Source organism: Natator depressus, chromosome 23 (assembly GCF_965152275.1).
Source record: "Natator depressus isolate rNatDep1 chromosome 23, rNatDep2.hap1, whole genome shotgun sequence".
Classification (NCBI taxonomy): Eukaryota; Metazoa; Chordata; order Testudines; family Cheloniidae; genus Natator; species Natator depressus.
Window position 1 is genome coordinate 5,567,503 of NC_134256.1, and position 16,175 is coordinate 5,583,677.

Consider the following 16,175-nt stretch of genomic DNA (forward strand, 5'->3'; position numbering starts at 1 on the left):
TGGAGATAGATAGATAGATAGATAGAGGGGGTGTATGGGGATGGATGGAATAGATGAGTGTATATGGGGCTGGACAGATGGATGGGGCGTGTGTGGGGATGGATGGATAGGTGTGTGCGGATGGATAGATAGATGGATAAATGGGTGGGAGGACGGGTGTACAGGGGGCGGACAGACAGCTGGGTCCGGGGATGGATGGATGGGTGAGTGGATGGATGGATAGATGGGTACGGGAGGACGGGTGTACAGGGGGTGGACAGACAGCTGTGTCCGGGGATGGATAGATGGGGGGGGCCGGACGGGTGGATGGTTATGGGGGGAACGGACAGACGGGGAGGGGCGGACGGACGGGAGGACGGGTGAATAGGAGGCGGACAGACAGCTGGGTCCGGGGATGGATGGATGGGGAGGGGCGGACGGACGGGAGGATGGGTGAATGGGGGGCGGACAGACAGCTGGGTCCGGGGATGGATGGATGGATGGGTGAGTGGATGGATGGATAGATGGGGACGGACGGACGGGAGGACGGGTGAATAGGGAGCGGACAGACAGCTGGGTCCGGGGATGGATGGATGGGTGAGTGGATGGATGGATAGATGGGGACGGACGGACGGGAGGACGGGTGTCCAGGGGGCGGACAGACAGCCGTGTCCGGGGATGGACGGACGGGCACGGACGGGCTGGCTCCGTGGCGGGGAGGGTGCCTAGCCGTGGGGGCGGGAGGGCGCGGCGGCAGGGAAGGGGTTAAGCGCCCCCCGCCCCGGGAGCTGTACATGGACAGTGGGTGCGGCCCCGCCAGCCCCCGCCCCTGGCCCGGGCGGCTCCGTCCGCTGCGCTGCCAGCCCCGAGCAGGGCGCAGGGAGCCGCGGGGGGACAGGGGCCGGCCGGGGGCTGGGATGAGCCCGATCCGGGGCAGGGGGCGCTGAGCCGGGCGCCCATCCCCGTGGCTTTGGCGCGCGTGGCTGGATGTGAGGGAGGGGGCGAGGGTTCTGCCGACCCACGCGTGGGGGGACCCCCCCCCTCTCCGGCCGGGCTCGCGTCCGTCCCCCCGCCCGTCCCCCCACCCCACGAGCGTCCGCGATGTCCGCCGAGGTGCGACTGAAGCAGCTGGAGGCGCTGGCGCTGGACCGGAGCTTCCTGGGGCTGGAGACGCTGCTGGATCTTCTGCTCTGCGTCTCCCACGAGCTGGGGGCCTCGCCCTGGCCCACGAGAAATACATCGCGGAGTTCCTGCGCTGGGGTGAGTCCGCCGGACGCCGGGGTCCCTCCCTGGCCGCCCCTCATGCCCCGGACCCCGGGGTCCCTCCTGGGCGTACCGCCCCCCTCCCCTACCCTGGACATCTGGGTCCCTCCCTGGCCATGCCACCCCCCGGACACCTGGGTCCCTCCCTGGCCACCCCAGGCTCCAGGCACATGGGTCCCTCCTTGGCCAGGGTGGCATATCAGGGGTGATGATGCAGTGGGGCATGGGTGCTGTGATGAGTTGGGGTGCCTGGCAGGCTATGGGGAGGGGAGCTGGTGGCTGGGCAATGCCATGAGTTTGGGGGGGCAGGAGGGGTCTCACTTTCTTCGCAGCATCGTCCTCAGCATCTCCCCTAAGCCCCCTAACGGCCTGGCCCAGGATGGGCCAGGGACAAAGATAAACCCACCCTGCCCCCCCGACCCCCCACTTATGGAGGGGAGCCGATGAGTCTCCTCAGCAGGCCCCAGGGCACTGGACAATCCACTGAGGATGTGGGGAACTGGGGCATGACCCCACTGTCCCTGCCCCTCACCCTCCAGGCACAGCGGGCCCCCCACTGAGGAGCGAATGGCTCGGGGTGCTGGGGAGAAGGCTCCCAGGTGTGGGGTGAGTCCCTCAGGTGCCAGGGGCAGGGGCCTGTATTGAGATTCCCCCAGTGAAATCAGCGACGAGTGCCCAGTGACAAAGGGGTCCAAGCTGGCCCAGGTGACCCTAGTGCCCAGCTCTGGGGCAGGTCTTGGTTTGGCCTGGTAGGGGGACACCCGGGCATTGCGGATCCGAGCTTTCTTGGGGGTCTAGGTCGGGGGTGTCTGTGGAAATTCTGGTTGCCTGAAACCTACACCATGGGTCTGTGGCAGGAGCCCCGAACCCCACAGATGATTCTGCAGCATGCGTGGAATGGGGCTCAGGGCAGGGGGGGAGCCAGTGGGATCCACACTGGGGGGACTCCAAGCCATCGATCATCAGAGCAGATGGGCAGCCACTAGGTGTTGGCGGAGGGGTCCCCATGGCGGTTCCAATCTGGCCCCCGATGACCACAACCTTCCTCCCCTCCCGCCCCCGTGAAACGAGTTTGTTGGACTGTCAGCTCAGTTCCGAGTTGGCGTGTGAGCTCCCAGTCCCCGGCCGGCCCATGGAAATGGAGCCTCACCGAGTGGGGTTCCCTTGGCAGGGGGGCAGCACCTGCTCGGGGATGCTCCAAATCCAGGCCTCTCTCAGGCCATGCTGCCCAGTCAGTGTTCAAGGCTCCCAGGGGACGAAGAGGGGGCTGCTGGGCCAAGAACACTGGCTGGTGCTGAGGGCTCTGGGAGGGGAGTGGGATCTAGTGGTGAGAGCAGGGGGCTGGGAGCCAGGACTTCTGGGCTCTGTCCCCAGCTCTGGGAGAGGGGTGGGTCAGGTGGTTAGAGTGGGGCGGGGCTGGGAGTCAGGACGCCTGGGTTCTAGTCTCTACTCTGCCACTGTCCATAGTCAAGTCCCTTCCCCACTCTGTGATTCACTTTCCCTCCGGTGGCAGTGAATGGGGAGGGCAAGGAAGGTTCATTATTGACCTCAGGTGAGGTTGACACCTCTTGGGGGGAGTCAGGACCCGGGGTTCTCTTCCCTGGGCAGGGTGGAGTTCTTGGGGAGAACTTGCCTAGCGTGGGGGGTGCCCATACTTCCCTAGACCTCCACTCCCTGCCCCTCCTTGGCTCTGTCCCTGGCTGGGAGGGGACAGGCTGCTCAGCCTGCAGGCAGGTCCATGACAAGCACTCAGCTGTGGGCAGAGGGGATGGCCGAGCCCACTGGCAGCAGCCATGCTCCCTCCCACCCACCCTGGGGCAGACCCAGGGGTTAGGCCAGGAGAGGAGCTGGGATCCAGGACTCCTGGGTTCTCTGCCCAGGACTGGGAAGGGAGTGGGGCCTAGCAGTTAGAACAGGGGGGTGGGAGCCAGGACTCCTGGTTCTCTCCCCTGGAATGGGTCTAGTGGTTAGAGCAGGGGAATGGGAGCCAGGAGGGAGTGGAGCAGCGTGTTTCCAGCTGGGGAAGTTTAGCATCCAGCTCCTGTGTTCCTGGGTAGGGGCTGGATCTGGGTAGCTTGGGCTGGGCTCTGGCTCAGCCATTTACTGCACTAAGGAGAATTGTCTGCCAGGTTCTCCCCGCCCACTGAAGAGCTGGGGGCCCCTGGCTTCCCTCGCCATGAATTGCGGATGAGGAGGCCCAGGGAGGCCACTTGCCCCAGGCCACATGACAACCAGAGAACCCAGGCGTCCTGGACATGTGCCCTGAGATCCAAGGGCTGAGAATAGAACCCAGGGGGCCTGAGTCCTCACCCCACACCCACAAGGCGGATGTAGGCCAAGGAGCACAGGCGGAGTTGGGGGGATCCCAGGGCTGGACTAGCGGGGGCAGGGTGGGGTGGGGGCTGGACTGGGGGGGTAACAGCGGCGTTGTCTTCTGAAGTGGAGAATCTTGGAACTGTTCGGTGATGCCTTGGAAAGGAAAAGACTCATAGCCCGGGGGCAGCCCCTGCTGTCCCCATCCTGCGCTCCCCTCCCCACCCCCCCCCCCCGCCCCGAGCTCTGCCGGTGCCCCTCACTCCTGACCCGCAGCTCCCTGCTAGCCCAGCCTTTGGGTTCCCCCAAAAACTAGCTTAATGATCTCCACCCAAACTGACCACCAAAGTTTTCTGAACTTCCAAGGCCAGCTCCCCCTCCTGCCCCAAACTCTCTCTTGTGCCCCTCGCTGTACTCCCTCTGCCCTGCTCCCTCCTTGGGCTGGGAACTTACAAGAAGCACCCCCAGCCCCTGGCCTTCCCCGCCCTCCACCCCGGCATCCCCTCCCCACCAGGCCTTGTGCATTCCAGACCCCCATTAGCATCACACAGCTGCTATTGTTCAGCCTTGATGGAGCCTCATGGCACAGGCATGCCAGCTGTCCCGGGGAGGGGGAGTCTGGGCAGAGCTGAGCCTGTGTCCCGGGGTTGGCATCCTGGGAAGGCAGTGATGGGGTCCCCAGAGGCAGCTGAGAGAGCTGGGAGAAGGGGCACAGGTTGTACCCACAGGCTGCTGGCATTGCCCCGTTCTCAATTGAATCTCTCCGGCCTGGAGACTTCAAAGCACCCAGGACATTATCCCCGCTGTCAGGGTTATGGGACAGGACTGGCACCCAGGACTCTTGGGTCCTGTTCCCAGCTGTGAGACAGGAGAGGGGTCAAGTGGTTAGAGCAGGGGGCTGGGAGCCAGGACTCCTTGGATTCTATTCCTGACTCTCACTTCCTCTCCAGGATTTGGTTTCTTGTTTGGACGATGGAGCCGGCGACACTAATAAACCTTTGGAGAAAGCAGCCAGCCGCTCAGGCAGAAGGTGTTCAAGGAATGACAATTGCAGCCACCTCTGGGGTGGGGCGCAGCCGCTGTGTAACAGCCACCAGGTGCTGCAGCGTGGAAGCAAGAAGGGGTAGAATGGGGTTACCGGGGAGCTTTCATGGGCACCTGACACTGGTTCCCCAGAGACGCCAATGCCTGAATGGGCCGCAGGCTGAGCTTCCCTCTCCCGCCTCAAAGGGAAGCCTTGTGGGGCTGAGCTGGGCTCACTGGCAGGGTGGGGTCCCACCAAACTCCTCCCCCAGCCTCATCCCCAGCTGGGAAATGGCCAGTCTATGGGCCTCGCTCCACAGGGTTCCGGCCCTCTCTGCCCCGGGTGGTGGGTCCCTTCCGAGCCCCACTGGCCAGGGGTGACAGCCCCATGTGCTGCTGATGGGGCACTGCTGTGGGGAAGCTCACAGCGACGGAGCTCCCCAGTGCTGTGCTGATGGGGCACTGCTGTGGGAAGCCCGCAGCGCCGGGGTCCCAGTTGGCCAATGCCAGGGGGAAGCCCGCAGCACCGGGGGCCCAGTAGGGCACGGCTGCCTGGAAGTTCACAGCACCAGAGCCGGAAGGCCCCCATCGGCGCTTGCTCCCGCCAGCCTCGTCCCCGAGCGGGATCCCGGCGGGAAGAGACTGGGTTTTGGCAGCGGCCCCCGGCCGCTCCGCCAGGCCCGTTGGATCCGCTCCTTATGTGGACAAGCTGGCAGAGCCGCCCCTGCCCCCGGGCCCCAGCCTGCGCCACGCGCTGCCGCAGGGGGATTTGTTGTCTGCATGCTGGGAGTTTGTGCAATGCCATAAAAGGCCGGCGGCTCTCACCACTGCCCCCCCCACCCCCCTCGCTCTGCGCCGGGAGCTCAGTGCCAGGCTAAACACAGGCCAGCCCCGCTGCTTACGGGGAGCCAGAAAAGCCCATCTCAGGGGGAGCGGGATCCAGCCCCCGCCCCCCCCAGCAGCCTTAATATCAGAGCAATGCCCTGCCTCCCTGCCTGGGAGAAGCGTTCCCTTCCCCTGCCCCCCACAGCGCCCCCTGCTGGGAGAGGCAGGGGCTGGTGTAGCCGGGAGCACTCCCCCACAGCCAGCTCCTGCCCCGCTCCCCACATTCGCCCCCTGCTGGGAGAGGCCGGGGCTGATTTGTCTCCTCTTCTCAGTGAAGGGAAGGAATAAGGACGGGCCATGACGTTTACAAAGCAGCAGTAGGGCTCAGTGGTTAGAGCAGGGGGGGGACTGGGAGCCAGGACTCCTGGGGTCTAACCCCAGCTCTGGGAGGGGAGTGGGGTCTAGTGGCTAGAGCAGGGGGCTGGGAGCCAGGACTCCTGGGTTCTGTCTCAGTGCCGGGAGGGGAGCGTGATCTAACCACTGCTCTGGTCAGGCTCTGACTAGATCCCTTGCTGTAGACTCAGCTCCCCCCCACCCCCCGGTTCTCCGGGCTCTGGTCACCAGGCCTGGGGGCCAGCGTGGTGGCTACAATAGTCAGTGGCTCCGTCATACCTTGGGGGGTGTTGTGGTGTACTAACAGGGTGGGGAGCAGGAGTTGGGGGGGTGCTGTGGGGCACTAGCGGGGGTGGGGAAAGGGGGTGGAGGGGGAGCTGGGGGGCACTGTGGGGCACTAGCGGGGCGTGGACCGGGTGGTCGTGGGGCACTAGTGGGGGCAGGGGCGGGGTGGTGTGGGGCACTAGCAGGGCTGGGAAGAGGGGGTGGAGGGGGAGCTGGGGGGCACTGTCATGCACTAGTGGGGGGGTGGGGCAGGGGGGTGCTGTGGGGCACTAGCGGGGGCAGGGCACGCGCGGGGGGGCGGGGGGAGGGCGTAGCTTGTATATGGAAAGTTTCAGGCACAGGAATTTCCCGCCCGGGCACGAGCCCCGCCTAGGCCCGGCTGGAATCTGAGAATCGCAGCGAGCCAGATTCCCCAACCCGGCCCAGCCCGAAATAGGAGCTGGAGGAAGGGGCGGGGGGGGGGGGGGATCCTGTCAGAGCTCCAAGGCCTCCCGCAAAGCTGCCTCCACCCCCGCCGAGGGAGCGGGGGGGCTGAAGTGTCTAAAAATAGCCCCACGTCTTCACTAAAGTGTTGCTGGCCACTGCTCTCCTCCCAGTGCCAGGCCTCGGTGGGGGGCAGCCCTTGCCGCGCAGGGCCGGGCCTGTGCAGCTCCTGGCGCGCTGATCCCCAGCAGGGCTCAGGGGTGCAGGCGTGATAGTCATAATTCCTCTTCCTGGCCCTCCCCCTTCATTGCCACCGGCCGGAGAGTGGGGCACAGGGAGGGCTGTCACAGAGCGGAGAATAGAACCCAGGAGTCTGGCTCCCAGCCCCCCCCCCCGCTCTAACCACTGGACCCACTCCCCTGCCGGAGCTGGGGAGAGAACCCAGGAGCCCTGGCTCCCAGCCCCCCCCCACTCTAACCACTGGACCCCACTCCTCTGCCGGAGCTGGGGAGAGAACCCAGGAGTCCTGGCTCCCAGCCCCCCCCGCTCTAACCACTGGACCCCACTCACCTGCCGGAGCTGGGGAGAGAACCCAGGAGCCTGGCTCCCAGCCCCCCCGTTCTAACCACTAGATTTGTTAGGTGTCTCTAAAGCGAGCGGGTCGGACCCAGCGCCCTGCTGGCTCTGCTCATTTTTCCATGAGGGTTTTTTTCATCGACTCGCTAGGCAGCTGCGGCCTGTGAACATTTGGGGCGTGGCAGGGACAGGGGCATTCGGGGTAGGAGGCATGGGGGGTGCTGTGGGGGTGGAGGGGCGTGGGGGCATGGCAGGGACAGGGGCATTCGGGATGCCTGCGGGGGTGGAGGGGCGTGGGGGGTGCTGCGGGGGTGGAGGGCATGGGGGGCATGGCAGGGACAGGGGCATTCGGGGCTTTGCGGGGGTGGAGGGGCATGCGGGGTGCTGTGGGGGTGGAGGGGTATGGGGGCATGGCAGGGACAGGGGCATTCGGGGCTTTGCGGGGGTGGAGGGGCATGCGGGGTGCTGTGGGGTGGAGGGTCGTGGGGGTCATGGCAGGGACAGGGGCATTCGGGGCTTTGCGGGGGTGGAGGGGCATGTGGGGTGCCGCGGGGGTGGAGGGGCGTGGGGGCATGGCAGGGACAGGGGCATTCGGGATGCTGCGGGGGTGGAGGGGCATGCGGGGTGCTGTGGGGGGTGGAGGGTCGTGGGGGTCATGGCAGGGACAGGGGCATTCGGGGGCCTTTGCGGGGGTGGAGGGGCATGCGGGGTGCTGTGGGGGTGGAGGGGCGTGGGGGCATGGCAGGCACAGGGGCATATGGGGCACTGGGGGTGGAGTGGCATGCGGGGTGCTGCAGGGGTGAAGGGGCGTGGGGGACATGGCAGGGACAGGGGAATTTGGGGCACTGTGGGGGCGGAGGGGCATGCAGGGTGCTGCGGGGGTGGAGGGACATTTGGGGTGTAGCAGAGACAGGGGCGTGCGGGGTGCTGCGGGGGTGGAGGGGTGTTTGGGGCGTGGCACGGCAGGGGCGTTCGGGGATGGAGGGGCGTGCAGGGCGTGGCATGGGCATTTGGAGCACTGTGGGGGTGGAGGGGCATTTGGGGTGTGGCAGAGACAGGGGTGTGCGGGGCGCTGTGGGGGTGGAGGGGCGTTTGGGGCGTGGCAGGAAGGGGTGATTCGGGGTGCCCAGGGAGGGGGCTGCTGTGTTGCCATTGGCCAGGAGGAGGAGAAGGAGCCCGGGGACGCGGAGGGAGGTGGCTGGAGGAGTGGGCGCTGGGTCAGTCAGCCTGAGCTACAGGGGTTTTAGTGGGGCTCTGAGCTCGCTGAGCTCTGATCCGGCCCAGATTCCTGCCCACCTGGGGCAGTGCCCCAGAGGGAGACAGCTCCTGGCTGTCCGTCTGCCCCGGGGCTGCCCATCCACACAGCTGGCATTGCCTTGTCTCTCCCACCGTGCCAGGCATGGCCAGGGTGCCAGACCCTCCCCATTCCACTTCCCCAAACAATGCCCCCTCCCTGCCCGCTGCGGTGTTTACACTCGCTGATATGAATAGACTGTCACGACCTGCCCCCGCCTGCCCGCCCCTGCCCGGCCAAAGGGGACGGATTTAGCTCTGGATCGCGCCTGGCTGCATCTTCCCCTCTCTCCTCCAGCCCCGGTTCAGACCTTGGGCTATTTTCAAACTTCCGTGTCCAAAGAATCATCTGGCGGGGAAGGCGGGCGGCCGAGTGCCGGGCTGAGGGCACCTCGGCCCCCTGACCTTGCTTGCTGCATGGCAGGAGGAGGGAACTGGGTCTTAGGAGGTCTAGTGGTCAGAGCATGGGGGAGGGGGGAGTCCGGACTCCTGGGTTCTTGTCCCAGCTGCGGGCAGGGAGCACGGGCAAGTGTTAGCAGCGAGCGATCGTTACCACCCCCAAAGCTTGTTAGGAGTGTGCCGTGCCCCCCGCCCCGGGGCTGAGAGCCTCTGTAAGCTTGGCACCCACCATCCCCTGCCCCGCCAAGCCCAGGCTTGAGGTGATTGAACTGCCAGCAGAGGGGCCCCCACCTGCACAGGGCCTAATGGCCCCCAACATCCAGCTAGCTACCCCCCCACCCCAGCACCCTCTGACCATCCCCCACTCAGCCCAGGCTGGCCCCTTTGTTCGCACACACGATGGGAGTAAGGGGTCACGGCCTCTCCCTGCCCAGCTGTGGGGGCAGATGCCCGGGCTGGGGGTCCAATGCAGGGTTGGGGGGGAGACGTCGGTGATATGCCCCCTTCATGCATGGGGCCCTGCCCCTTTGCCATGGTCTCTTCCCTCCCTCTCTCTATTCCCCCCTCTCCCATTAATCTTCATCCATCACCTATCGGCCTGGCCAAATCTCTCCCCCTGCTCGCTCCAGAGGGGCTGGGGGGCTCCGGTGAGGGGCTGGGACACAGCTCCTGTCCTTGCCTTTCGACACTTGCCCTGCCAGCTTCTTTCCCCATCTGGGGTTAAAGGAGCCGACATGACCCAGGCTGGTTCCTGCCCCCAATTGCTGGCAGAGAGCTGGGGTAGGGGGAGACCCAGACTCCGGTAAGACACCGGCCTGCACCGCTTGCCTGATGGCCATTCTTCCATGGTAGTCCTGGCCTGCTCCCATGCGGGAGTTCGTGGTCCCATGAGGGAGTTGGGACAACTCTCCCATACTCTTCCCCCTCCAGGGGGATCCGCAGGATGTGAGCCTGCCCAGCCTCAAGCTAAAGGAGCGCCAGCCGGCAGCAGTAGTTGGCCGTTATCCTCTTCGTAAAGCAGCCGCTCCAGGGGAACGTGAGGCTGCTGCACAGGGGAGTTAGCGCCTCACCCGTGTTTAGTTGCTGCAGCGACAGGCGCCTTGAGAGACTGGCGGAGATGGGGAAGCTTCCAGCAGCTCGGAAGGAAGGGGACCGATCATGGACACAGAGCGTTTTAACACGGCTAAATGTCTGGGAACAAAGAATGGGGGCTGTGCTCACAGGATGGGGGCTCTCCTGGGAAGCAGCAACTCTGAAAAGATTTGGGGGTCACGGGGAATGATCAGCAGAACACGAGCTCCCAGTGCGACACTGGGGCTGAACAGGCGAACGCACCCACAGGGGCGTCTTGCGGAGGAGCAGAGAGGTGATTTTCCCTCTGGATTGGGCCTGGGTGCGACCGCTGCTGCTATCCGGGGTCCAGCTCTGGTGCCCACAATTCAAGGATGCTGATAAATTGCCAAGGGGTCAGGGAAGAGCCACGAGAATGATCAAAGCATTAGAAAACCTGCCTGACAGTGAGAGATCCAAGGAGCTAATGCCCATGGCTACGAGCCAGGGGGTGGGAGGCCTGGTCCCAGCTCGGCTTCAGAAGTTCTGGTGATGGTAGGCAAGGGACTTTGTGTGTGAGGTGGCTGCTTGCCTTCCTCTCCAGGAGTGGTGCCCTCTCCTCATACTGACGGAGCGTAACTCACCATCCCCTCTTCAACGAGCAGACAGATCTGACCCCTCTGCTTATAGGCTTTTTTGAGAATAGGGGTCAAAAGCTTGTGCTTCCTTATAATCTTTTCTCACCTCGATTCCCTTTGCCCCACCACCAAAAGGCAGCCACCTCTGGTGTGGGACGCGGCAGCTGTTTAAAGAGCTGCCTGTCGACGATGCAGCACAGAAGTGGAGGGGGCCTAGCTAACACACAGCAGAAGTTTAAGGAGATGATAGATTTTGGCCAGGACTATTGTTATTCTGTTGGAAATGTCCCGGGATCTTTAGGGGCCGGGGGAAGTCAGGGGCTCAGTTTTCCATCCAGAAGATGGCGAGCCCAGCCACACGATGAGCTGTTGGATCAGTGCTGCCGGAAGGAGAGGTTCCACCTTCCGGATGGCTCCCGCCCCGATCGCACCCTGCGGAGCTACATGCGAGACATGATGGGACAACACAGAGGTTGTCCGTCCTGGGCTGGCAGGGACGGGCCCCGGGGCGGACGTGGGAAGCAGAGATCCAGAGAGCTCGGGTGGCTGGTGTATGCCTCGGTCTGGATCCCCCGGGACCCCTTGCAGCCCTGCTCTGGGGCAGCAGGGTCAAGGCCAGCAGCAGGTACGGGAAGACTGACTCCAGGGGCTCGGCAGGGATGAAAGCACCAGGGCTCCCCATCCTCATGCTTCAGCTGAGAGCTGCTCACCAGCAGGGTCAGGAAGGCCACTGCTCCCATGGAATAGCACCGCGCAGCTGGGAGGGGAATGCATGTGTGAGACCTTCGTATGGCCGCTGCTGGAGGTGGGATACAGGAGTCCATGAGCCCTGGGTTGATCCGGTGTGGCCAGAGGTGGGATATCGGCCGAGACGGAGCCCTGGGTTGATCCGGTGTGGCCAGAGGTGGGATATCGGCCGAGACGGAGCCCTGAGTTGATCTGGTGTGGCCGGAGGCGGGATATCGGCCGAGACGGAGCCCTGGGTTGATCCGGTGTGGCCGGAGGCGGGTACCGGCCGAGACGGAGCCCTGGGTAGATCCGGTGTGGCCGGAGGCGGGTACCAGCCGAGACGGAGCCCTGGGTAGATCCGGTGTGGCCGGAGGCGGGATACCGGCCGAGACGGAGCCCTGGGTGGATCCGGTGTGGCCGGAGGTGGGATACCGGCTGAGACGGAGCCTGGGTTGATCTGGTGTGGCTGGAGGTGGGGTACCAGCCGAGACGGAGCCCTGGGTTGATCCGGTGTGGCCGGAGGCGGGTACCGGCCGAGACGGAGCCCTGGGTAGATCCGGTGTGGCCGGAGGTGGGATACCGGCCGAGACGGAGCCCTGGGTTGATCCGGTGTGGCCGGAGGTGGGATACCGGCCGAGACGGAGCCTGGGTTGATCCGGTGTGGCCGGAGGCGGGTACCGGCCGAGACGGAGCCCTGGGTTGATCCGGTGTGGCCGGAGGCGGGTACCGGCCGAGACGGAGCCCTGGGTTGGTCCGGTGTGGCCGGAGGCGGGTACCGGCCGAGACGGAGCCCTGGGTAGATCCGGTGTGGCCGGAGGTGGGATACCGGCCGAGACGGAGCCCTGGGTAGATCCGGTGTGGCCGGAGGCGGGTACCGGCCGAAACAGAGCCCTGGGTAGATCCGGTGTGGCCGGAGGCGGGTACCGGCTGAGACGGAGCCCTGGGTTGGTCCGGTGTGGCCGGAGGCGGGTACCGGCCGAGACGGAGCCCTGGGTAGATCCGGTGTGGCCGGAGGTGGGATACCGGCCGAGACGGAGCCCTGGGTAGATCCGGTGTGGCCGGAGGTGGGATACTGGCCGAGACGGAGCCCTGGGTAGATCCGGTGTGGCCGGAGGCGGGTACCGGCCCGAGACGGAGCCCTGGATAGATCCGGTGTGGCCCGAGGCAGGATACTGGAGTCCATGGAGCCCCGGGTTGATCCGGTGTTATTACTGCCCCCAGTTCAGCACCGTCTCCAGCGCTGCGTCCACACTAGGGACAAAGGGCTTTTTGGAACACGCGGTAAAGTCTCTGCACGGAGAAGGGCAGCTTGTAATTTCCCCACGCGTTAGCTGCTCCAGGCTCCCCTCCCAGGGTAGGGCTACACTGCCCCGTGAGCCCAGGATTCGAACTCAGGCTCCAGACTAAACCACCTTCTATCTACACACCAACTGTGCTAACGCAGGACTTGGACCTAGCCTCCCACGACCCTACAGGGCAGCGTGTCCAAGCCTGAGTCAAGCCAGGACCCAGGGTTCAAGTCCTGTTGCTCTGCAGTGTAGACTCGGCCCCCCTGGACTTGTGTTCTGGGAGTCCACCAAAAGTATCCCACAATCCCCCGGGCCGACTGACTCTGGGCAGTCAAGTTTTTCTACTCTGCACCACAAAGGGCTAGAGCGGCCCCATTTTGGGAGGACGCTAGGAAGTCTGGGATACCTGTGGTGGGGCTCGGGTTTCGCTGGGGCAGTGTAGATGCTGCAGCCCCAGGTTGGGCCCCGGGTTCAACACTTCCCAACAAGAAGTTACCAACGGGTGTTGACGCTCAAGCCCTAGGGTAACAAACCCGATGGCTGCTCACTCCAGTTTCAAGAGCCCAGGGCTGCCACTGCAGTGTAGACAGACCCCTTTGTTTTTCCTGCAGCTGGCTAACGGCTGGGTGCGAACCAAACTGCCTTGTCCACACTCGGGTCTTACCAGGTGTCAGCGAACGTGGGGTGAAACCGCACGCTGTTCCTGGCTGCAGGATCCCCAGGCCCCTGGTGCTGTCCCTGACCCCAGTGAAAAATGACAGGGAAGCACTCCCCCAGCAGAACGCCCGCGGAAGGGGGGTGTGGATCGGAAACGCCGGCTAGGGCCTTGGACCAGCAGCCGGTGCACTGTGGGCCTGGGGGGCTGTCTGCACTGCACCTAGATGGCACCGCGGCCCCTGGCGCTGCCCCGGCAGCCCGGATTTCACCCCCGTGCGCACGCAGAGCCCTGGTGGCCTGTCCAGCTCGTGCTGGGATGGACCCGGGCTGTGGCTTTTCCCTGGAGGCAGCCAGCAGAGGCCCTTCTGGCCGGAAGGGACAGGGCTGCTTTCCGTCCATGCCGGCCAGGTAAAAACGACCCTTGCTTGGCTAGGTAGCCGGGCCAATAAACCCACCTTTTTTTTTTTTTGATGTGACTGGACACGTTCTCGGGGTTGCGCCGGCTTCTATGTCACGCCTCGTGAGCATTCGGCACAGCTGCTGCACCCCGCCCCAGAGGTGGCTGCATTGCGGTTGAATTTGTCCGGCACGCTTGGGGCTCTGGCAAGGCCGGAGACCCAGGAGAAATGAAAGCACTCGATGCCGGCAGGCTGCAGGCGGGTGTTGAGCAGGCTGGGGCTGAGAGAGGCGTGTGAGCTAGACCTTGCCCCCCAGCACCCGAGCCTGGCCTGCATTCAGGACCAAGCAATCAGCCCCCGGAGACTGAGGGGCCTGAGAGGGGAATCTCGGGGGGGACCAGCCCCAGAAGGGGTGTGCATGGATGGGGGATCCCTGTGAGTGCCAGGGCCCCATTCTACCCTCCCCCACAGGGCTGGCTGTGGGGGAATGGGGGCTGTGGGGGGATGGAGAGGTGCAGAACTGATGGCTATGGGGGGCGGGTGAGGGGGCTGCACAGGGCTGGCTGGAGGGGGGGATGGGGAGGTGCAGGACTGATGGCTGTGGGGGGCGGGCGAGGGGGTGCACAGGGCTGGCTGTGGGGGAGATGGGGAGGTGCAGGACCGATGACTGTGGGGGGCAAGTGAGGGGGGGCGCACAGGGCTGGCTGGTGGGGGAAATGGGGAGGTGCAGGACCGATGGCTGTGGGGGGCGGGCAAGGGGGGTGCACAGGGCTGGCTGTGGGGGGATGGGGAACTGCAGGACTGAGGGCTGTGGGGGGCGGGCGAGGGGGGCGCAAAGGGCCGGCTGTGGGGGGGATGGGGAGGTGCAGGACCGAGGGCTGTGGGGGGCGGGCGAGGGGGCGCACAGGGCCGGCTGTGGGGGGGATGGGGAGGTGCAGGACCGAGGGCTGTGGGGGCGGGCGAGGGGGGCGCACAGGGCCGGCTGTGGGGGGGATGGGGAGCTGCAGGACCGAGGGCTGTGGGGGGCGGGCGAGGGGGGTGCACAGGGCTGGCTGTGGGGGGCATGGGGAGCTGCAGGACCGAGGGCTGTGGGGGGCGAGTGAGGGGGGCACACAGGGCTGGCTGTGGGAGGGATGGGGAGGTGCAGGACCGAGGGCTGTGGGGGGCGGGCGAGGGGGGCACACAGGGCTGGCTGTGGGGGGCATGGGGAGCTGCAGGACCGAGGGCTGTGGGGGGCGGGTGAGGGGGGCACACAGGGCTGGCTGTGGGAGGGATGGGGAGGTGCAGGACCGAGGGATGTGGGGGGCGGGCGAGGGGGGTGCACAGGGCTGGCTGTGGGGGCGATGGGGAGCTGCAGGACCAAGGGCTGTGGTGGGCAGGCGAGGGGGGCGCACAGGGCTGGCTGTGGGAGGGATGGGGAGGTGCAGGACCGAGGGCTGTGGGCGAGGGGGGCGTATGGGGCCGATGGAAGGCAGTGCTGAGGAAGGCACAAGGGGTCAACTGCAGTGTGACCCCCCCCTCAGCTTTACTGAACCGCGTCCCTCCTGTGACCCTGCAGCCGAGCCAGTGACCGCCCGGATCAAGGAGCTGCAGCTGCAGAGAGATGACTTTGAGATCCTGAAGGTGATCGGGCGCGGCGCATTCAGCGAGGTGAGACGGGGCCGCGTGCCGGGAAGCCGGGCCAGCAGCTGGCAGGGCTGCAGGGCCGCCAGGCAGCCGGGTAACGCTTCATCTGGGTCACACGGGGATCCCAGCCCTGGCCTTGTGCATGGGGGACGGGGGGCGGGCAGCTGCCGGGTGTCCGGCTGAGCCAACACAGCCCGGTGCCCGGGCCCCCCTGCTGCCAGCCCCCGGCGGGATGCCGAGGGCTGCCCCAGGGAGCCGCAGGAGAGCCGGCGCTGGCCAGTCGCTGGCGAGCCCAAGGGATCCAGGCAAAATGGGTTTGTGTCGAGCCGAAAAGGCAAATTTGTTTTTTTTTGTTTTGTTTTGGCGACTTGCAAAGTTAAAAAAAAAACACCAACGCCCCCCCCCGCCCCCCCCCCCCGCCCGTTCTGGGCCAAAGAAAATGTTTCGTTTTGTTTGGCGCTTTTCTGATGTTTAAAACCTGAAATGAAAGAAAAGGCCAGTTGGGAATGTAAAGTCGCTTCCAAGGGCAACGCTTGGTTTTGGAAACGGTGGAACGAAACCTTTTGTTTCACCACCCCCCCCCGCCACTTGAAATGCACAGTGTGTCCTGGGGTGGCCAATCTGCATTTTTCACAGAAAAACCCGGTTCGGGGTGGAAAAGTTTGTCCAGCTCTAACTGTCAGTAGCACACAAAAGGAAGGACTCATTCACGCAACGCCCAGTCAACCTGTGGAACTCACGGCTGGGGGATGCTGTGACAGTCAGAAGTACAAGTGGGTTCAGAAAAGAATGAGAGGATAAGCCCATCAGTTCCTGGAGGATAGGCCCCTCCGTTAGCCAAGACGGTCAGGGACACAGCCCCAGGTTCCGGGTGTCCCCAAGCCTCTGACTGCTGGGTGCTGGGACTGGATGACAGGGGATGGATCACTTGGTAATTGCCCTGTTCTGGTCATTCCCTGGCATCTGGCAGTGGCCACTTTCAGGGTCCGGATACTGGGCTAGCTGGCCCATTGGCC

At 65.1% G+C, this 16,175-nt stretch overlaps 1 protein-coding gene across 1 annotated transcript in view; it reads left to right on the forward strand.

Moving 5' to 3' along the window:
* Positions 1-1,203: 1,203 nt before the first annotated feature.
* Positions 1,204-16,175, forward strand: part of DMPK (DM1 protein kinase) — a 31,082-nt gene continuing 16,110 nt past the window's right edge. Inside the window, 2 exon segments of the mRNA XM_074937504.1 lie at positions 1,204-1,239; positions 15,092-15,183. The gene's annotated coding sequence lies outside the window, so the exon portion shown is untranslated.